The 22,836-nt window shown below is 36.5% G+C and overlaps 1 protein-coding gene and 1 long non-coding RNA gene across 7 annotated transcripts in view; one reads left to right on the top strand and one right to left on the bottom strand.

Moving 5' to 3' along the window:
- Window positions 1-22,836, top strand: part of GPC6 (glypican 6) — a 1,085,955-nt gene that overhangs the window by 515,824 nt on the left and 547,295 nt on the right. The window lies entirely within an intron of this gene.
- LOC144287829 (uncharacterized) overlaps window positions 1-22,836 on the bottom strand; it is a 54,447-nt gene that overhangs the window by 15,883 nt on the left and 15,728 nt on the right. Inside the window, exons 3-6 of one of the 5 annotated variants that reach the window (XR_013355581.1) lie at window positions 18,600-18,755; window positions 16,701-16,997; window positions 14,368-14,587; window positions 3,467-3,734 (exon numbers count right to left, since the gene is read on the bottom strand). This is a non-coding gene — a long non-coding RNA (uncharacterized LOC144287829). Of the gene's footprint in view, window positions 1-3,466; window positions 3,735-13,507; window positions 14,588-16,700; window positions 16,998-18,599; window positions 18,756-22,836 lie in introns of those variants that run through there. The other 4 variants (XR_013355583.1, XR_013355584.1, XR_013355580.1 and 1 more) reach the window with 4 other exon arrangements.

Raw genomic sequence — 22,836 nt, 5'->3', positions numbered from 1 at the left:
ATGGGAATACAGTACAGGACTTAAGTATTTGAATGAATGGCATTCAGCATACAACATATAGCATACCGTTAAGTGTGGATATCTGCAAAAAATGCCTAGAGACAGTCAGAGATGGTTGTGACAGACCAGCCCCTACAGAGAGTAGGTGGAGCACCAAAGACTACAAATGAAATGGATTGCTGCATAAATCAGATTTTTTGACCTTGGTCCAACCAACATTCCCACTACTCTATTTGTCAAGGACTGTGAGGAGAGAAGTAAACTTAAGTTTCAAGTGAGAGTTTTGGCTCTGATTTTAGGAATAAGGAGAAATACAGTCTTTTCTCTACACAGACTCATTTACTTTGCCCATAGCTGAAAAGAAAGAAGGTAACACTCTTTGAAAAGGCATTTTAAGGACTTTCTTTATGAAGCAGCAAAAATATTTGGAATATAAACATGTCTTTTAAAATCAGTCATTGAGAACACAGTAACAGGCATGAGGCCATCTTTAAATGTCAGTGGTAAGAGCAAAAATAGATTTTACGTTAATGAAGGTGACATTATCATATTCAGTCTATCACTGGGTATTTGTTTAAACAAACTCTTAGAAGCAAAAGTTAAAAATACATCAGTTATGCCCAGTTAGGAATCAAAAGCTTGAGGCCCTTCTTAGGCCTTTCGAACAAGATAATAGATGAGTACTATTCAGTTCACAAATTTGAAACAGAAGATTGTTTCCCAGTGGTAAATCTGTGTTTCACAGAACATAACATTTTGGGGTTAGTCTCTGTCAATGTGGACACTAAAGATTCCACTATATTTATTTTAGAGTTACATATATGTTTAAATAGAAGAGGTATGATTAGTCTACTCTCCAATTCCAAAGAACTAAAACGTATAAAGAAACTCTTAGGTTTGAGGCCAGCTGGGGGATATATATATATATATATATATATATATATATATATATAAAATATGCCAATATATTATATATATATATATATATCAGATTGTTATTGGTGATTCAGGTTTTAGCTTTGAAGTATTAATGAGTTATTGATTAATTAAAATAATAGCTTGTGTCTTGGGATATTTTTCTCATTCCTTATATTAAAGGGGGAATCATAATGCCACATATAAAGTGCACCTGGATACTTGGATAATAGAGGTAGTTGAAGAAGAAAGACTTCTACTATTTTTATTGCTAAAACAATGACAAGCTTATTGACAGTTTCTACAGATAAATTAACTCTGTTAATGATGAGGAATCAGAGCATTTTTTCAAAAGACTGACAGACCTAAATCATAGGCATCTCTTGGTATTTGCCCAGTGGGACTGAGATATACTACAGGGTCTGTTATATCTGTGATATGGGGAAAGATGTGAAAAATGAGTTCCAGACCACTGATGGTGTTCTCAAAAAAACATGTCTATGAAAAATGTGTTAGATCTTCAGTTGAGGTTATAATAAACATAAAAGGCAGTTCAAGGTACTTGAAGGATGATCATTTTTTTTTTTAGAGTACTATAAAAAAGTATACGGGACCTTATTGCTGTCATCAGAACCTGGTAAAGGGTCTTCTACACACCATAGCCTTCTTCGTCATGCCATGATTGATCCCAAGAGAGATACTAGTGAACAAAAGCTGTTATAGAACCAATGTCTCTTTGGGTGAAGAATACAACTTTTATATCTACCCTTTTACTTCAATAGATGTCCTACCTCCTATCTCCTTTTAACACAAATTTATGAAGTCAGATTTAACATATGCCTAATATATATTCAGGACATTATCCTAAGCAAAAGAAAATACTAAGATGAGTAAGACACACTTCTGGAACTCAAGAGGACAATCCAATGGAAGTGACAGCATATTCTCGTTAATTATAATGCAGTATTTTAAGTACAAAGGATAGAACAATTGATTCTAAATGGAGAATGAGAATGTCAGCTCAGAGGAGAGCATGTGGGCTGGTCTACAGGTGTGGAAAGGTTTCTACAGGATTAACGAGCAGAAGGCTTATCCAGGCACAGGGAACAGCAAACTGGAGAAAAGACTAAAGTGTTTGCATTGAGCAAGTTGTTTTAGGAGACATTTGTAGAAATAGTTTCTGAAAAGGAAAACTAGTAAGGAGCCTCAAGATAAACCTCCACATTCCTGTTCCCAATAAAATTTAAGATGTCACTGTGCACACTGTGATCGATTCATTGGTGAATGGTTACTGATATGAATCGTTGTGATCTCTAGAATTGTCAGTATTCAGTGATGCTTCTTGATTTATGTGTGTACGTTTATTCACCCATTCATTCCTTTCAAAATAGCACTGGTTTGCTACTACGTGCCTGGGAATTTGCAGGCTAGCATTTCTATGACCTTTGTCTTGTAGAAGCCTACAGAGCAACAGGAAACAAATCTTTTTTTTTTTTTTTACCTTTATCTCCTTGTAAGTCAGCGTTAAAGAGATGTTCCCTTATAAAAGATTAAAATATTTCCAAGGTAGGTGTAGTTGTTTCCTGAGGTATATTACTTCCAATAGTATTTAAGTCAGCACAGGATTGACATTTTGCTGTGAAAGGCACATATGGTGTACACTTTTTTTCCAAAGAAATTTAATACAAAAGAGTGTTTCACACCAATGCGTGTGTTTAAAAATACTACTAAGTAATGTTAAATGGGAACCTGACAAAAATAGTGCCATCTCTGCACTCGCCAATTTTTTTCCCACAGCACATTAATTAAAATGTTAAAACATCTTGAGGTATGTGACTCTCTTGTTTGTTTTGTTAGAAGAAAATATGAAAACCACTGTTGACACACTGACAGTCTGTTGACAGCTTTGGCTTCCAGAGTGTTTGGAAGACTCCTCCCGTAGTCTTACCTTCAGGAAGAGTTCAGAGTGAGGGTAAACTCGTTTAGACTGTGATACTGAAAGGCACACAGGGAAATGGCGCTTCTACCAACTCAAGTGAATCTGCACATCACTGTCCCTCCCCACGAGCTATTGTAAATTAATTTTCCATCCACAGTGTTACTCCCTAATGACTCTACCCAGGGGATGAGGCAGAACTATGGGGTGTTTTTAAGAAGAAAATGATCTAAAGAATGGCCCGTTATAGGTAGAGTTGGACAAACATAAAGTAGCACACAGAGCCATTGCATGCAGTGCTTTTCCTTCTAAACCACGTTTCTGAAAAATTAACAAGGAATAGAAATGCTGTTCCTGGGGATCTCTGGGTGGCTCAGCGGTTTAGCGCCTGCCTTCGGCCCAGGGCAGGATCCTGGAGACCCGGGATCGAGTCCCACGTCGGGCTCCCTGTATGGAGCCTGCTTCTCCCTCTACCTGTGCCTCTGCCTCTCTCTCTCTGTGTCACGAATGAATAAATAATTTTTTTTTTAAAGGAAGAAATTCTGTTCCACGTGGTCCCCCTTGGTAGCAGTGGAGTGAGGCAGAGAGCAAGCTTTATGCAGGGGACATTCTCACCTCTCAGCCTGTCTCTGTGGCTCTGTCCTTAGATCTCTTTGGTTTCGAAGTTAAAGGGTACACATCAGTAGTTTTCTTTCTTCTCTGAAGCCAGGCCATCAAGTCCATAGGAGTTTCAAAGCTCTGCTTCCCTCTTAGCTCAGCAGAATCAGGCTGCATAATGACAAAGGAGCCTTAATGGGGAAACTTGCTTTTCCATTCCTTCTCATGAGCAAGAGGTGTACAAGCTATGTCAATGTGTGTGAGTGCCTCCTGAAGACTTGATTACCTGGATTAAATGAAAAACAATAAAATGGGTATATGGGTACTAGAGGCAGGCTTCTTAGGAAATCCAAACCTATTGGGAAATCAAATGGTTCATGTCCTCAGATCCAGGAACACCATCTTGGAATGGAGTAACGACACTTGTGTTGTTCCTTACCAGCTGTGGAACCTTGATAGTTCAGCTTCTGAATTTTTTTTGACGCTTATATTGGTAATCTATACAGTGAAGAAGTAATATTGACTTGGCAAGATTATTGCAAGAATGTCTGAGAAATCAGTTTAAAATAATGGCCTATTAAAATGTGCAGCATTCTAGTCTAGCATATTTGTCTTCTAGACCATCAAGTGCTTTGAGTCTCCTCAGAAACATTTCTGATGTGGATCACATCTTTCTCCATTACAGGATATATATCCTTGGAAGCTTCTATATGTTTTGATTGATTTGTTCAGCCATTCTCAACTAGGGCACCTAGTCATCCATTTAATGTAATGAATTAATTCTAGGATGGTACTCTTTGAGTCCCATTCTTAAGAGAATTGTGAGTATAGCCTCTCAAATCCTATTTTCTATTCTCTGTTGAGAAAGGCTGTAAGACAATAACCTGCTCTTTATCTCTGAAGAGGAAAAGTTAAAGAAAACCAAGAAAATCAAATGAAAGATTTAGATATTTTATTTTATACTCCATTGTTTGAAACTATATTTCAGAATATTGCTATTGACTATTTGTGTGTGTGAATTCCATGCTAAGAACATAGATGAACTGTTGTGTTGTGCCCCTTTTGCATTATGTATTTTGTAGAGGGCTAGGGCAGGAAGAGAACTGCAAATGTTAATAAGACATATCTTGTAGTAATTAGCAGAGAACCAAGAACTTTTAATAATACCTATTAGCTACTTTTATGATGGCAATGAAAATGATGCAGGACCAGGAATCTAAAATACTAGCCATTACCAAATAAAAAGGAATCTAAGCTATAGGGTTATTTCACGTTGCCAGATTATGTTCTTAATTAATTGAGCAAATAAACTGATTCATCTTTGTAATATAAATTCACATTTTATTTTTATTTTGCCAAGAAATGTTCAGCATTCATTCTCAGATTATTAAGTCATTTTGCCATAAATGTTGGTCAATATTTTTAAGAAGTCATTCTATGTCTATTAATGTTTTTGTATTTATTAAATACTGTCCATGGATCATGTGTGTGTGTGTGTCTGTCTGTGTGCATTGCTTTCACATAAGTATTATAATTCCAATACGTAAATGAAAAATATTGAAAAGTCAGAGGCAATGGATAACTTAGCTCATGATTTTGCTCTGGCATTTATTCTCACATCCTTTCCACATTCATTTCCAACTTCAAATTTATGATGAATTTTATGACAGTATAAGGTTTAAAGAGAAGCAGTAATTTAAAAGATGCCCAGAGAAAAGACAAATAAAATTTTTATGAAATACTTTTCAGAACAACCACGGAGTGGAAGATGTTGCCGTATTACAGCGGTTCTCTAAGTGTGGTCTGGAGCCAGCACTAGCAGCATCACCTGGGAGCTTGTTAGACAAGGCAATTTCAGGGCCCTCCACAGGTGTAAATGTATCAGACACTGGGGGTGGGGCCCAGTACTCTGGTTTAGCCAGCCCTGCAGGTGATTCTGCAATATGCTCACGTGTGAGAAGCATGCTTCTAGTGGCTTGCCCTTTAAAAACCCAGCCATTTGGTCCTTATAGTTTAACATGCATCAGCATTTTTAACAGCACATTTTAGAGGAAATATGGTATTAAATAACAAAAAAAAAATCAACCAAGTAAAATCTAAATAGCTTTATTAATCAATTCACGAAACTGGCAGCATCTCGTCTAGCATTAGAGAGGAACCCCTAAGGGCTACAGAAAAGGAAAGGCTTTATTTATTTATTTATTTATTTTTATTTATTTTTATTTTATTTTATTTATTTATTTATGATTAGAAAGAGAATGTGAGTGGAGGGAGGGACAGAAGGAGGAGAGAATTTCAAGCAGATTGAGCTCAGAGCCTAAGCCAATGCTTGATCTCAGGATCTGGATATCATGACCTAAGATGAAATCAAGAGTTGGACACTCAATTCACTGGGCCACTCAGGTGCCCCAGAAAACGAAAGGCCTTTAAAATACAGAGAGAGTGGAATAAAGGAAATTATGGCAAAGAATCCATTATTTTAGACAAAGCCACCCTCCTAAGGGAATGAGAGGGGTCCATCAGTAAATTTCCTGGTGCTGACCAGGAAATTCCCATGTTGACTGGTTAAAAGTTACAGGGATGAGAGTTGAAACTACAGTTAGGGGTATTAAGTCGTGCTTAACTGACATGGGGCCTTAATCTAAGTGAAGGTATTTCGGACCTATGGTTTTCTTTACAATACTGGGCAGGTGGGGAAGAACTCCCAATCCATACTGGAAATGAACACACACACACACACACACACACACACACACACACAAAAATGGAGTTGTGTTTGGTGACATCAGTAATGCAGTGGAGGTAGGAGGTCGATGAGGGGGATAATGGATGAGAGCTTATTCGCATTTCTAGTTTGGGGATCATGACTGGTTTTGTGACCAGTCCGTGGGGATGGTATTATATTCACAGCTGCCTATTACACTTACATTGGAAGGGTTCCCAGTATTCAAGGACCTAATAGAACAGACAAGATGGCATATTGTTTCAAGAACCAAGTATGCGCTCTAGATTTACTCAGTAGCTGTGAGCATGAGGATGTTTATATTCAGTTTTAGGTTCTTTTAAATATGTTATTTAAAATATATATTCATAAAAATATAAAATAAAAAAATAAAATATATATATTCATATTATTATTCATGCTTTTTAAGATACTTTAAAAGTATATCTCCTTTCCCGTTAGTCTTCTGGGACTGAGTTGTATAACAAATGATAGCCAGTATATGGCAAATGCTCCCAGCATACATTCAGTGAAGTCCTGCTTAGGAAATGGGAGTTCTTGAACTAAACTGCACCCAAATGTGGCATCCATGTATATACTATTCTACAAGCTGTAGCAAAAAGCAGCCCCCATCCACTGAAGGTAAGGATTAAATAAATTAACCAAAAGATGAAGAAAATTAAAAACATACATTGTCTTATAATCAGTAGATTTTGTTTTGTTGTTTGGCCAGGACATTTACAAATAAGATAGAGATATTAAAAGGCAACAAAACAAAACACAATAAACTCTATTACCTAATATAGATTTAAAACATCTGGTTCATAGGTAATTAGTTATCATTCATGTTAATTGGGTTCAGAAAGGCTCTTCATTGCCAATGACAAAGCAATCACCATCTACGGATGATACAATGTGTACTGATGACCTATAGGTTGTGTCAGAATTTTAATCTATGTGAAGTATTTTGAAAAAGGTAAGACATTGATTTGGAAAGCCATCTAGGAAATTGATTTAGAATTATTCTAAGAGCCAAAATTCAGGAGATCTTGTTTAAAAAATATATTGTAACCTCATATTAATCGTCTAGTAATTATGGACATTTTCCATTTAACAGAGAAAAAGGGTGAATATAATGTTAATGGGAGTGTATTTTTTTAAAGCAGCAATCATTTCATTTTTACTGTGCTATTTTGGTACTTTGATATTTTAAGTAGTGGACATTTTTAGCATGAAATTATCTGTGATATGTCTTTGACCTAGAATCACAGTACTAATAGGCTTTGTATCTGTTTATTTTCATAGAAGTGTGAGCATTTTGGCAGAAAACACTGCCCATGAAGTTTTCTGAAAAGATGGCATTATGAACACATTAAGAAATAAAAATTTAAAAAGAAATAAAAAGGACTGTAAGACTGGAAATACTTTTCTATCGCTGGAAGGATTCAGAAGCAATTTCAAAACCAAGGGAGAAAGTGGGGGAGCTTCTTCCTTCCTCTGCCTTCTGCCCCATAACACAGCCTTTTCTCTCCTTATTTTACTAATAGAAACCTTTCAGCTTTAACCTCTTCCTATTATTTTTAAAAGGCCTAGGAAGGCATGTGTGCTCAGATGAAGAAAACAACACATATTTGATTTCCTGGTGCCAAACTTGCATTTGCCTCTGGCTTCAACATTCTAAGAAGAGCTTAAGCTTTTTCATCTTAACTGTGATGCACCATCTTAATTTAAAATGTATGAGGTTAGCCCTGATGTGCTGTTGCATCAGTTTCTGGTATCAACAGCATCAAAGCTCCTAACTTTCTCATACACAAAGGGATGAATTGTGAATACCAGGTGAATTTTCACAAGTCAACATCCCAACAAAACAAAACAAGACAAGATAGCTCTGTCAAGAAAGAAAAAAAGTAGCCTTGCCTAAGAAACTAGGAGGCTTTATTTCTGGAACTGCAGGCAGTAACCTGGATGCAGTACCATGATTATCATTCCTGTTGTCATTCAATAGAGCAGTAATTCTCCAGTTTTTGTGTGGTGATGGATCATGGGAGGGACCTGTTTAAATAGATTCTGATTTCCTAGGCCTAGTGTGGCTCCTGAGATTCTGCATTTCTAACCATCTCCAGAATAAGAGATGCTATGGAAACTGTGACCACGTTTTGTCCTATCCTGTAGGAAGGGCATATATTTTAGGAAGATGGCACCCTTTTACACCATCTTCACAGAGATTAGCTGAAGCCAAGACAAGAAACCAACTGAGGACAGATTTTTCCCCCCATTACAGTGCAACATATATTTTATTTTATTTTATTTTATTTTATTTTATTTTATTTTATTTTATTTTATTTTATTAAGATTTTATTTATTTATTCATGAGAGACACAGAGAGAAAGAGAGAGAGAGAAGGGCAGAGACACAGGCAGAGGGAGAAGCAGGCTCCATGCAGAAGCCCGACGTGGGACTCGATCCCAGGACTCCAGGATCACACCCTGGGCTGAAGGCAGGCACTAAACCGCTGACCACCCAGGGATCCCCTGCAACATCTTTTAGAACATGAAAATGATAACTTGGGGGCTTCAGTATTTTTCTTATATAATTTGGAAGTTGCTTCTAGACCTAATGTTTTATGATGCCATGAGGCACTATATAAAGTTTCCATAAGCGAATGAGGGAGTGAATAAATGGGAGTGGCCAGTTTCATTGTAAAGGAATGTACCCTACTGCCATCGAATTATTCTAAAGAGAACTTGGAGGGTTATTTGAATCATTTCACGAGGTTTGGGGAAATAGAGGGAGAAAGTTGAAATAGTGGTTTGAGAGACTGAGAGTGAGTGGAGGGAAGGAAAGATAGGTCAACTGAGCAACATTGTAAGTGTTCATTTTAGTTTCGAGGGGCACCTGGGTCACTCAGTGATTGAGCGTCTGCCTTCGGCTCAGGGCGTGATCCTGGGGTCCTGGGATGGAGTCTTGCATCGGGCTCCATGTGAGGAGCCTGCTTCTCTCTCTGCCTATGTCTCTGCCTCTCTCTGTATGTCTCTCATGAATAAATAAATAGAATCTTAAAAAAAAAATTTAGTTTGGAGACAGTGAATTTAAGACCAGTCCTTAAGGCTATATATTTATGTATATATATATTTTAAATTTTTGTTCTTTTTTGTTTGTAATCATGACAGAGTAAGTGACTGTTTAGAAATACAAAAATGAAAATATTTGGGTCTCAAGTTCCAGTTGCTTGACAAAGGCCATGATTTTATTTGTCTTAACAAGGGGTACAGTTAGGCCAAGAAAGCAAGGCTTATAAGGAGGAAACCAAAGGACAGAGAAAAGATGACAGGAAAATCGGTTGAACATCCCAGGAGTTTAGACATCCCTGAGGATTGTTCAAGTGGGAATAGCAGAAAGATAAAGCTGCTGGCCAGAGAGCAGAGAGTGGAGTCTGGGAAATTGAGATTATGAGATTATGAGGCTAAAAGCCACATAATGTCACTTCTTTGCTCCCAGGGATTTGGAAGGTGATGAAGGTATGAAAAAGAGATGCTGAACTTCCCGACTTTGAAGATGTATTTTCTAATGGGGACCAGATTTAAAAGTGACATAGGTCTTGTGTGCATCCAATTACTTGACTTTACATGTGTAGATGACATGCGGTATTTGACAGAGCTAACTCTGAAGTTTCAGCCAAAAAGGTGATAAGAAGTGCAATTTCAAAACCCTGGAAAATTAGGTCAGTCAATCATATGAAAACAAGATTTAATAAACAGCAGATGCCATTTTGTCCAACTCTATTAGATTTTGCAGTGCAAAAAAATTACAGAAGTGGGAATCATATGCTTGCCGTGCTGTGAAGGGCTAAGGGGATTCTCTGGCGTAGCCACTCTATACCTTCCAGTAAGCACCTCTGGTGACAGATGAGAAGGTTATTGAGCATGTGCACCCACAACCCTGACAGTCATTTAGTTCTCACATGGACACAGTAGTAAGACTTATGAATTGATATGCAAACTGTGACAAAGCTACGTAGTCTATCTTGGGGTAATATTTTGTCATTTCATGCCCAAGTGCTGAGCACTTTACCTGCTACTAAAATCTGTTCTTCCTCAGTGATGAGTAGTCTCTCAATTAATGATTCACATTTACAAAGGTTTAGGGTATTGAAGCAAATGTAACCATCTCTGCTAACATACACATTTTGTTGTCTCCATCTCTTCATGTTTAGTGGATTTTTTTTAAAGATTTTATTTATTTAATCATGAGAGACACAGGCAGAGGGAGAAGCAGGCTCTATGCAAGGAGCCTGACATGGGACTCGATAACAGATCTCCAGGATCACACCCTGGGCTGAAGGCAGCGCTAAACCACTGAGCCACCCGGGCTGCCCATGTTTAGTGGATTTATAGTTCAGGTACATTAGAGACAAAAATGTTATCATTGTGTTACTTGTTAAAACAACTTGCTTGGATTAAGTCCTCCCTAACTTAAAACTCTAATCTGAGTTATTTATGGAATGTGTGTGTGTGTGTGTGTGTGTGTGTGTGTGTGTAGGCACAGAGAGGGAGATGCATCTTAATATGTATATATACATTTATATACATAGATATATATGACTAAATTTAATACATTCACTTTTTTTTAAATACACAATTTTATTTCTAGGTACAAAGAAAGCATATAACTACATAAAGTTATTTAAACTACAATGATAATCCACATATTGATTTTTAACTATCATTGAAGACTAGATACTGCCATTCTGAGGCATATGAAATTATCAGTGTACCTAAGATTTACTGCTTTGTCATTAATTAGCAAAGAAGAAAAATAAATTGGTCTCAACTCCAAGGCAAAGATACCTTGCAGAGAGCTGAGTAAAGTGACATGATAGGAGGCATTTTGGATTTGGGATGAGATAACCTGAGTCCCAAATTGCTCTGTGGCTCTGTGCCTCAGATTCCTCTTTAGGAAATGGGCATAGAAATACCTACTATAGAGCAGTATTGATGTACTGTAATCACAGATAATGTACGTAAAGCAACTCGTACAGCATCTGGCTTTGTAAATCGGATCCCAAGCTTACTCTATCAAGATGTCTTCATATTCATGATTCTGTATCAGACACTGTGCAGGTGTGGAGCAGGGTATCTAGATGGCATCTATGAGGCATCAGGCCTGCCTTAAATAAATCACTATCTAGTGAGAAATCAATTTCTGTACACCTCACCCTGTATTTCCTGAACATGTCCATGTTGTGTCCATGGCTCTGCATGATGTGGTTCCCCAAACAGACCACGTCCTACAACTCAACTTAACATTCTAATTCATTCATTTCTTGTCCCTTAACACTGTTTACCCTTCACATTGACTATTATTACTGCTACATCAGATAATGTTGGCTCTATCCCTCAAGAATATATTTATTATATCTTGACAGCAAGATGTTAGATAGACATCTCTTGCTAAAGAGTGCAAATGAACTGTGACAAAATAACTTGAAGATTTTCTATGAATATATATTTACATTAATTGCATATTCCTTTTAAAAGAAATGCCTCTCAGAGTGTGTGTCATTGCTGTATTTGATAAATTTATTGTGCATTAAACCAGAAGTACTCGAGATTGTTTATCATGGACAAAACTGAACCCAGAGTGAATGTGTCCTGTCAGCTTAGATTAAAATGTAGAGGTATCTAAGTGAGGCCTTTCTCAATGACTGAACAGAACAGATTTCAGAAAACGAGCTCTGTGGGGCACAGATCCATCTACACTGTGATCTCTAGGTCATCTCCAACAGCTTCCCAAAGAGAAGGCAGAAGTGAGTAGGGAGGAGTGTCCTGGCTGACCTGCATGTTGTATGAAGTAGGAGAACTTGAGCAAATAGAGAAAGGGTGACGGGGACCGCAGAGCTTTCTGGGAAAACATTTTATGGTGAACTGGAATAGTTCAAATCTCCATGAGAACATGGCCTGGAACACGGATTATGTTTTCCTAAGTTATTCCATCTTAAGCAGGGTGTATGAAATATGTTTTGTTAAAATAAAGGAAATTGAATTCAAAGCATGCGCTGAAAATTATCCTATCGCCAGGAACATCAACTTAGAAATTGAATTCCGTCATTTCCCATATTTCACATTTTTACCATTTCCCAATATTATGGAACATTTCTCCTATTCATGAATCTGTCTGCCAATGCTCTAAGTTTGTATTATTTTAAAACTTTTCAAGTTATTTGTCAGGGTAGGATAAAGATAGATCGGTTGGTAAAGTTGTATGGATTATAAATGGTGGTGTTAATTTTACCTCAAGCCAGAGCATAGAAACTTGGATGGCAAAATTATCTTTTAAGTGGCTGAAAGATCAGAAAGGACTGCAGACAAAATTCTGAAAAGGGTTCATTATTACACATGTACATAACCTTGAGATTTTCCTGATTGAATTGCTTCAAGAATGCATTTATCTTGCAGTTTCATTTCAAGATGTGAACCTCTTTTTTGGACCTGTCACCTGTCATTTAGGTCCAAATTGCAAGCTGCCTCCAGAACGTTTCAATTTGAATACTTTAATTCTATATTCCTTAACTAAATAAATCCACAGGCACTATGGATTTAATTTTCCCCACTTACAGTATAATCTATAATTAAGCAAATGCCATTGCACTGCCAAGTGGCTACCTCCAGAATTACTCCATCCCCCCTCCCTGAGGAGCCAGCCTTCCAAATTGTTGGCCTTAGATGTAAGCAGCTTTTTCTCACTCTTTATAAATCATTCTTCAGGAACCAGGGGTTCTCCCTTGATAATTATCCCAGTTCCCTACTCTGCTCTAGTTGGAATGTCTGAACATTCAATATGTGTGAACTCCAATCCAGTTTGGGCTTTTCCACTTAATAGCTATATGATGTTGGCGTATCGCTAAAACTCTCGAGTCTCAGTAAAGTAGAGAACAGAGAGTCATTTCTTCTCTTCCACCCTAATGGTGCTATTATGAAGACCAACTTATGCACCAGCAGTTTGTGGGTTACTGTTTAAAAATATTGTATGAGTTCTTTACAGTCATTATTACATGCAACATTTAATGCTTTTACCTAGTAAGTGCTTAATAAATGATTCTTTATTTGATTTAAAAATAACAGTCATACAAATTAGTAAGGACGACAGGACCAAGAAGGAATCAGGACATCTGAGATAATTTAAGGGCTAATGAGGTTTTGTAATAATTTAAAATAAAGCTCATATGAGTAGTGAGGGCACAACACTCAAATATATCACTCATGTCATTGAAAGAATTAGATGATTTTTCTAACCATAGATTTAGTCCTTACATTTAATAATAACAATAGTAAAAATAATAACACATATAGTACATACCATGTGCCAACCTGTATTCTAAATGCTTTACATGTATTACTGACATTTTACTCCCTATCTCCAGAACATCCTTCAGCTAAATGATCTCACTGTGAGGAGATGGATGGAGAATAATGATTTAATAGCTTGAAAGATTACACAAAAAACAGTATTTGGGGAGAATCATACAAATTTTAATATATTTTTTAAACTGTAGCCCAACTTTTCATGAAGCAGTTTCATTTTAGACTATTAAATACGTCACATTTGAATTCCAGATTACTACCTAACCTGCATGAGCAGCACATAGTATACATTATACATACAGTATAACTCATTCATACTTGTTACCACAGCTAATTCTAGACTCTCTGTCTCTCCATAAAGGATGTTTGTTTGCCTGTACTGAAAAGAAGGCAGAATTGCTGGGTTTTTCCCATCTTTTATAGTATTTATTTACGTCAAAATGCAGCTTATCTATCAATTAATTTTGGTCCAGTAGTTGAGCTGCTGGGTTCAACTTAATTCCCTCATTTGTTCCCCTTTTATTCAAGCAAAGTGCCATTTAATTTATGGCTTCTTTTCTCTCCCTCCAGCCTAAGCTTCTTAGAAAATAAATGAGCCTATAAGTTTTCATTTAGCCCTTCTTATTCCTGTTGATTCTAGCTGAGGATTGGAATCTTGTCAGTCATTCGCCAAGCTGCTCCTTTAGCTCTTCCTGTTCTCTCCTTCCTTGGCTCTATCAGTTGTATCTCTGTAGAAACTTGTGAAGGTGTTTTCATAGGAATCTCGATGTCAGAGCAGCCACATATTTTTCATTAGAATCAGAAGTCTCCTAGAACCCCATGGAATTCATACTCACTTTGGCAATGTAACCAGGAACTGAGGTGGGCTTCCTAACAAGCCTTTGCTGTGTTGTCATGCACCTGCTCAGTTTGGAGAGTGTGTTTGAGGGCCTATGTCCCATTGTACACCAACTGGATGCGTATGTTGAGCAGTGGCGCCAATGTGCTCTATGTGATTTTTCCGCTTGGCACAGTTTTTGATTTAGGCAAATATTAATATAGGGTCTGTTTAAATTCCTGTAGACAGAGAAGATATACAGTGTTAGAATTCTTAGCTAACAAGGGATACTGCCAAATGATAAAATATTAATTCTATTACTTTGTATGCAGATATGTGAGAACTAGAAGCAATTACCCTGACTCTAATTGCTTCATAGATGAATACAATTATGATGTTACACTCATTCTGTCTGTATTCTCAGTATAAAATAACATCCACATAAGACAGTCAGAAATTTCATTTAAAAGTAAACCTTACCAATGTGAAATATATTAAGGCAATAAACCAAGAGATTAAACTTTCATAAACAGTAAGAGCTCATTGTTTTGTAAATGAGTGTATAATAATATCTTTGCAGCTCAAATGAAACCATAAAACTGACTGGGGGCCTTACTTTTTTTTCGGCAAACTTTTGATTTATCTTTTTAATCTGTTCTTAGCATTGTATAGCAATTAAACATTGAAAATGGGCTCTAGTCTTCTTGCCACATTGCTCTCTCCCATTTCACTTCTGTCATTTCTTTTATAATGACAAGCAATTTAGAGGAACAAGAAACAATTAGAGTGTTAGTAGCTCCTGCTGTTACAGGTGTTTTCCACTAATGAATAAAAATGACTGGAATTACAGAAAGGTGGGATTTAAGGTAAGATCACTTTTGAGGATTCGAAGACGTAAAAGTCTGTGGACACAATTCAGAAATTAAGTACCGATTCTCAAGTAATAATTATATCAGGGAATTTGATAAAATAATAGTTATTGGAAGGACCCATATTGGAAGGTTGGCCAAATGAAATTGTTTTTGTAATACAGTCACTCTCAACCTCAAGTAAGCATCAGAATCACCTGGAAAACTTGTCAAGTAAATGCATCCTCATGCCCCGCCCCCCACCTTAGTGTTCCTTTTACAGTAGGACTGGAATGAAGCAATTATTTGCATTTTAAGAAATTTCCTGGTCCAGAGACCACACTTGAAGAATCACTGGTCTAAAAGAAGGCAATGCCTTTTGCATCCTTTTTATCTATTTTCCATCAAAAAAACACAGAATGCTTGACAGGAACACTCAAGGAAGGATCTTGTGACACTGGTACATGGTAGACTGAAGTAATAGTAGATTCACTTGGGGTAAATAGATTTAAGGATGATCACATGACTCACCTAAGGCCAATTTAGTGGTATGCTTTCTTCAGTAATTTATGTTCAACCAAAGGAAGCTTTTGGAATATTGACCCTTCCCCTAATGGTAACAGTTTAAGGAAACATATATTTGAGGTTGAGAGTGACTGTATTACAAAAACAATTTCATTTGGCCAACCTACCAATATGGGTCCTTCCAATAACTATATCAGTAAATATATATATATATTTTTTTTTAATTAAAAATCTAACCATGCAGAGCAGATAGGCCACTCAAACAGCAAGGTAGTTTCAAAATTAAATGCATCGCTAAAGACAAACTTCCACTTTCCCAATTCCCCCCATGTCTGTATAACACAAGGACCAAACTGTTTCTTGTTATAAAACCTTAGCTTTGAATGTTAATCATTTATTCAACAAAGATTAGATTCATTTAGGTTGGTGACGTAGCAATGTAAATTTCAGAGCTCTATCTATAGGTCATGAGGAAAAAACTTTAGAAACTAGAACATTTTCATCCTAGTCTGTAATGTTATACAGAATGTGTTTCTCGTAGAAATCACTCATGTGCTGTTCTGAATTTAGTTCAGTCGTTGGAGGGACAAAAGGAGACTCTGAGTGTTAATGGAGGCACAGAAAGGAAGAGGAAAAAAGGTTATGTAAATTGCAAGAGCCAGCCTCCTCTCTATTCCGTGCAGACACTAACTCCTCTGTTTGATGTGATTTCAGCCAGCGTCCTCAATCCGAAACGTCTCTCCCCAGACAACTCACTGGATAATGAATTTCCCTGTAACAGGAACCAATGTCTTTCATTTAATAATTAAAATATTAATTCTTATCAATAAATATAAGTGCCTCCGATGATCCAGGCTTTGAACTCATATGCACTTAGGATGAAGTGCTTATGATTAAACAGAACTCTGGTGTGGAGGTTTTGTGCCAGGAACTATGAAAGAGCATGAACTCATTTGACAAATAACTATTGAGCACCCACTATGTGTCAGACACTGTTCGTGGGGCTTGAACTTCAACAGTGAATAAAACCAAATAAGATATCTTTCCTTCTGAACTTTCTGTTTGCGAGAAGGGATGGAGATAATCAGTAAATAGGAACACTAGTGATGGCCAAAAGTGGAAGCAAGGAATCAATTAGAAGACATTTGCAGTAAAGCAGGCAGGAAGTGAGAGAGGCTCCTGTCACAGAGTTAGTTGTGGAGCTTTTGAAGAGTAGTTGAGTTCCATCCAAATCCTGATGGTATCATCAGGAAGACTTCTCAAAGGAGGATAGAGGCTGTGAGAACAAAGGGAATGGGGAATATGTGAAGATAGGAGAAAGTGAGAATTTATCAATTTTAAAAGGACAGATGGATTGTACTGGTTTATTATAGATCTGCAACTGTGACAGATTATCACTCTTCTGACTCCCCTGCAAATACTTCCCCTCCCTTCTTTCACACTCCTCATAACTAAATAGCTGGATTCTTTCCTGACTCAGATGGTTACATTCCTTGTGCTGGGCAAAGAAAGAAAAAAAGAAAGAGAGAAAGAGGGGGAGGGGAGGATGGAAGGAAGGAAGGAAGAAGGAGAAAGAGAAGAGAAGAGAAGAGAAGAGAAGAGAAGAGAAGAGAAGAAAGAGAGAGAGAGAAAGAAGAAAAAGAAAGAAGAAAAAAAAGAAAGGAAAGAAAGAAAGAAGAAAGAAAGAAAGAAAGAAAGAAAGAAAGAAAGAAAGAAAGAAAGAGGAAAAGAAAAAAGTTTCTAGAATCATTTTTAATTTGGGGAATCAAGAAGAAGGTAAGGTGTAATTAGTGGGTTAATTTTCTTCATTTTAACTAAGACTTCCTTTAAATTCAGTTTGCATAATTAAAGGCTCTACTGGAAACCTTATCATTTTAGGGGGCATGGTGTGAAATGGGTCTTTGGCTCTCACAAACTTTGAGGTACAATTAAAAGTGCATTGGGACTGATGTGAATTCCCAAGCCCGATAACCTTCCCTCATCATGATATACCTTTGACAGCCACTGATACCCATCAAGGTCTTCCCAGTCCTTCTAGATGAATCTAGAATATTGGCAAATAGGTGCCCCCTCCCACCTCACCATTTTCCCTGCTCTGCTGCTGTTCCTAAGGCAGGGCAGGAGTGGGGGTGGTGGGGAGGGGAGGTGCAGGGGTCAGTTTACAGCCATCGCTGCTGTCACCTCCTCCATGGGCTTCTCTGGATTCTGTTTCTTGGTGTTCGCAGTTCTGTACTGTCTTTGGGTAGAAACAGAGTTGCAGCCCCTCGGCTGTTACCGTCCAGTGGCTAGACTGATTAGTCAAGCAGAGATAATACCCCTCTCCCTACCTTAGAGGCCCAAGTGAGTCTCACAGTCTCCTAAAAGAAAAGAGCTTCTCAGCTTCCCTTTAGATCCCCTTTTCTTCCTTAACCTCAGATCTCTTCCCTGAGGCCAACCTCAACATAAACACTCTTTGGCCTCTAAATTCCTGGCTTTTCCCAGACACCCCTCCATGAAACTGTTCTTGAAGATAGCTGTGCCTCCTTCCCTGAGCTTATCACCTCTGGCAAGTGGCCCACCAGGGTTTTAATCAGACATAAGTAAACTCAGTCCCTGTTTAGGCTCAGCTGGCACTCACAGGACCTGTCTATTTTTGTCTTAAAAAAAGAGAAAAATAACTTTTTTTTTTTTTTTTTTTTTTTGTAAAATCAGCTTTGGACTAGATTCTCAAAAGCCTCTTTGAGTTAGTTACTCTATATTTTCATCTGGCCACCTTTCTATCATTTTCCTAAATTAAATGGAGCACCCCTCCCCTCTTGTGTTGTAAGTTGCCCCTGGATTTCCACACAGACCCACAAGGAATAATAGAGGTACAAGCCTATAATAACTTGAAACTTACTTGGAATATTGTCAGTCCTGGTTTTCAGATTGTTTCTGTTTTTCTTCAAGTGTGCCCATTGTTTTGTATTTTTGTTTTGGGTTGTTTTGGTTTTGCTTCTGTCTTTTAGTTGTTTTTGTTTTTGGACATCAGTTGTTCCATTGACATCAAGCCTGGCTTTGAAATTCAGATAAGAAGAGATGACTTTCCTCATGGGAGGACTAAAACTAATTGATAAATTGTTACTGTGCTACCTTTTAGGGCATGATCTACAATTAAAATACACACACAGAAAGGACATTAAAGAATGTGATAGATCGGATTCAACCTCTTAAAACAAAGAAATTCAGAATTAATGCTCAAATCTAAAGTCAAATATGCAATATTAAGTTTCGTAAAGTATTTTGCTCTTGAGGAAAACATTAGCTAATGCCTAGATCTGAAAAATACCATAGCAAGATATATAACAAAAGCCCAGATTTGCCTTTTTTTATTCATCTCATTTTCATACAAATATATAGTTTTATATACTTACGATAAGAAGAAGGGTTTAAAACCAAACAGTCTAATGTTGTTTCTGTCTTTGTATAGCTGATATTGACTGATGGTCATATTCAAACCAATTCAGAAGAAATGCTTCCTCATTCCCTGAGCTCTGAAGATTTATGAATTTGACTTTGACATCAACAACTATGTAGCATTTAATACCAAATCAAATGCAACATCAAATTGCCTTGTATTCATTTCATTTAAGTGAATTTGTAGATTTATGGCTGACTGGCACAGCTCCAGAGAACCAGGGAAAGGACAATCATAGCAGGTGATTGTAGGAAGGGAAAATGAAGTAAATATCTGGGAATTAATTACTTGTAAGGTTAAGGTCCATTTTGGAAAAAGTCAGGAGCAATTTATTCTGCAAACAATTTGCAAGCATCCAGAGTACAACAAAGTAGCAGGTAACATGGATTTCTCAAAAACAAACCATGCCAAACAAAACTAATTACCTTCTTTGACAAAGTGACAGAATCTATAGACTGGAAGACCCACTGGTCAGAGCTCAGTTTAACCCATTGCACAATTATCAATTCTATTTCACGTGGAAAGATCATTGACAAACTTACAAAAAAAAAAAATGGCTTGGGGACATCTGGGTGACTCAGCGGTTGAGCGTCTGCCTTTGGCTCAGGGTGTGATCCTGGGGTCCGGATCCAGTCCCACATCAGGCTCCTCACAGAGAGCCTGCTTCTCCCTCTGCCTGTGTCTCTGCCTCTCTCTGTGTGTCTCTCATGAATAAATAAATAAAATCATAAAAAAAATGGGTTAGGTGAAATAATTGTCAGATAGATAGAAAACTATTGGCAAAATGTTCTTAGGATTGGTGAATAAATAGTATATGAACAAATTTGTGGTTATTTAGAAGTCTTACACAGTTTTGATTGTAGTTTAATTTTTTTTTTTCATGAATCCAAGAATGGATTCATGAAAGAATGTAAAACATGTTCAGTGGTTTGAAACAAAGTCAGCTCTTTGGAATATCTTTGCCAAACTGTCTGAATAGAAGATAGAGAATCCAAAATGACTTTTAACAAATTAGAATTGTATTCTAATTGGGAAGGAATAATGTTTAGTGCTAAAAAAAATAGTGTCCAAGAGGGGAAAAAAATGAAATCCCATAAATACAAAACGTGAAAATGAAGCTGTTTGCATTAGTATCAATTACTTGCTCTGCTTTTTTTGTTTGTTGCATCTCTGCCCCAGACCACACTACCTGTTGAAAGGGAAAGATATAGGGCTCATTTGAGCTAATCTTGTCACCATCATATATCAACACTGTCATTTGATTACTGAAAAGGTGAAATCTTTTTATCCATTCAGTGAAGGGGTGTTACTTTGAAGCTTTAGTCACTGAATGACTATAAATAGAGAGATATGGCAATAAAGCTGTGTGTATACCCAATTATAGAAGGAGTATAGTTGATTAACTCAAAAGAAAATAAGGGATACACAATTTTTTTACAATAATATGGTTAATTTTCCACTAAGTTATCTTTTTTGATCAAAGATATCATGCAACAATTAATGCATTTCATCTGTGTCTGCCACCAAATAATTTTTTGGCCTCAATAAAAATACTTCATAAGAGGTGTGCCTGAGTGGCTCAGTCAGTTATATGTCTGCCTTCAGCTCAGGTCATGATCTCAGGTCCTGGGATTGAGCCCCACGCTGGGTTTCCTGCTCAGTGGGGAGTCTGCTTCTCTCTTTGCCCCTCCCCCCCTCCGCTTGTGTTCTCTCTCCCTCTCAATAAATAAGTAAAATCTTCAAAAAAAAAAAAAAAAAACACATTGATAGCAATTACTGGGAATCATAATTCTCTTGCTTTTGCCAGAAGTCAGGAATATAATCATATGCCAATTACTCTTGGTGCTTCATCTAGAAAATGGCAATATTCACAGTACTTTCTCATAGGATGTTATGAAGATCACATGATATATACTATGTAATTATGAGAGTGTCTGGCACATGGGAAACACTATATAACTGTCAGCTATTTTTTGTACTTTCTCAAGAACAAAAAAAAATTGCTAATAATAATCATGATCCTTAGTATCCATTTAAAATCTATCTAGGTGTATAAGAGATGAACATTATTTTTTCTCTAGCTGAAGGCAGATGCTTAACTGACTGAGCCACCCAGATGCCCTTCTAAACATAGACAACAGTCTTTTTAACTATGGCATGATATATGTCCAGTCTAGCTTAGTGGTTTCTGTGTCTCAGTACAAAATAACAATGTTAACATGATCAATTTCATATTACTAAATAAATGAAAAAATATGCAGTGATCATTCTAAGAATTTTTAAAAGGAAACAACATCTTTAAAATAATAGAATTAACATTGTCTAATTTTGCATAACCTCTGTGGAGAAGGTAGTCTCAGATTTATTTTTAATAAGACCTTGTTTGAAATATTCTTCAGCAGCATTATTGAAATAAAAGAGCAAACATCCTAGCTAAATATTTTATTTTAAATATACAATTTATTCTAATTGTTTCATTTCAAAAGCCTTATTTAATTAGTCAATCACAGTAAGAATAGTTATGATTGATTGAAAAATATTTCAGGGAAAATGGTTTTGTGTGGTATTGAAAATATTAGTAATCACAGAGTTTTCTTTTAATGAAACAACATTTACATTTTTCAGAATTTTTTATAATTTCAATATATAGGTAAAATTTTAACTTTCTTGCTTTATATAAATTTATCTGTAAAACTTCTAAATGAATAAAACTTTTGTACTACTTTGCAAAATATGTCATTATTTAAGCATGAAAATTAATTTTAAAAGTGAGTACACACTATGTATTATCAGTGTCATGTGCAGGGGTTTAAAATTATCAGTTATTTAAATTTGAATATTTTACCTTCCATGGTAATGTGCTAATGTTATCCATATAGGTGAGTAATATATTTTAGGAGCATCTTAACATGAAATGCTCTTTGGTTTCCTTACTTATTTTCTCATTAGGAGGTCACTACAAGTTTATCCATGGCAGAGGTAAATTTAAATAATGAGAAGATAATGGACAGGAGAAATACTTGAAGCTTTTGTAAGGGTTACTCATTGCTCTTAGAGGGAGATTTTAGTCCTGTCTTTTTCTTCATATGTATGCAGTTCTTATTTTTTATTTATTTTGTTGATTAATATTCCTTGGCTTTTATTTCTAAGAAAATCTTTAACAGACATCTACATAATATTATTCAAAAAGCACCATATGTTTAACTTTTGATTTCAAGTTCCAGTAGGCATTTATTTGAAATGGAAATCTCTGAATTATCTTTTAGAATTTACGCTCCAGCATCACAATGCTGGCAGTTATACTAAGTCATTGATATTGTCAGCATGGTCAGTCTTGATTTATCTTTCTAGTATATTAGGTATAATGTAAGCGAATTAGAATTATTGGCCAATAGAGTTTTTGTCACATATGCTGAAATAATGTTATACTCAACTTTTTCTGTTTCTATCTTGGAACTGGCTTTTGGGGCCCACTTAATTTGACATATTTGGCAGACTGAACCAGAACCTAGCTTGGAAAGACACAAAAACTACATGGGCAAATGATCTGCCAAGTGACCCATGAACAAAAGCGAGATTGGGTTGCCCTTTGAAATAAACCTATTTGAATTTTATTATCTCTAGAGCACCTTGTGTCTCTAATCTTGTGAAAGGTTAGTATTCCATCCATCAGAACAAG

This window comes from Canis aureus, chromosome 17 (genome assembly GCF_053574225.1).
Source record: "Canis aureus isolate CA01 chromosome 17, VMU_Caureus_v.1.0, whole genome shotgun sequence".
Classification (NCBI taxonomy): domain Eukaryota; kingdom Metazoa; phylum Chordata; class Mammalia; order Carnivora; family Canidae; genus Canis; species Canis aureus.
Note: the sequence above shows the minus strand (reverse complement) of the source record. Positions and strands in the feature narration are given on the sequence as shown.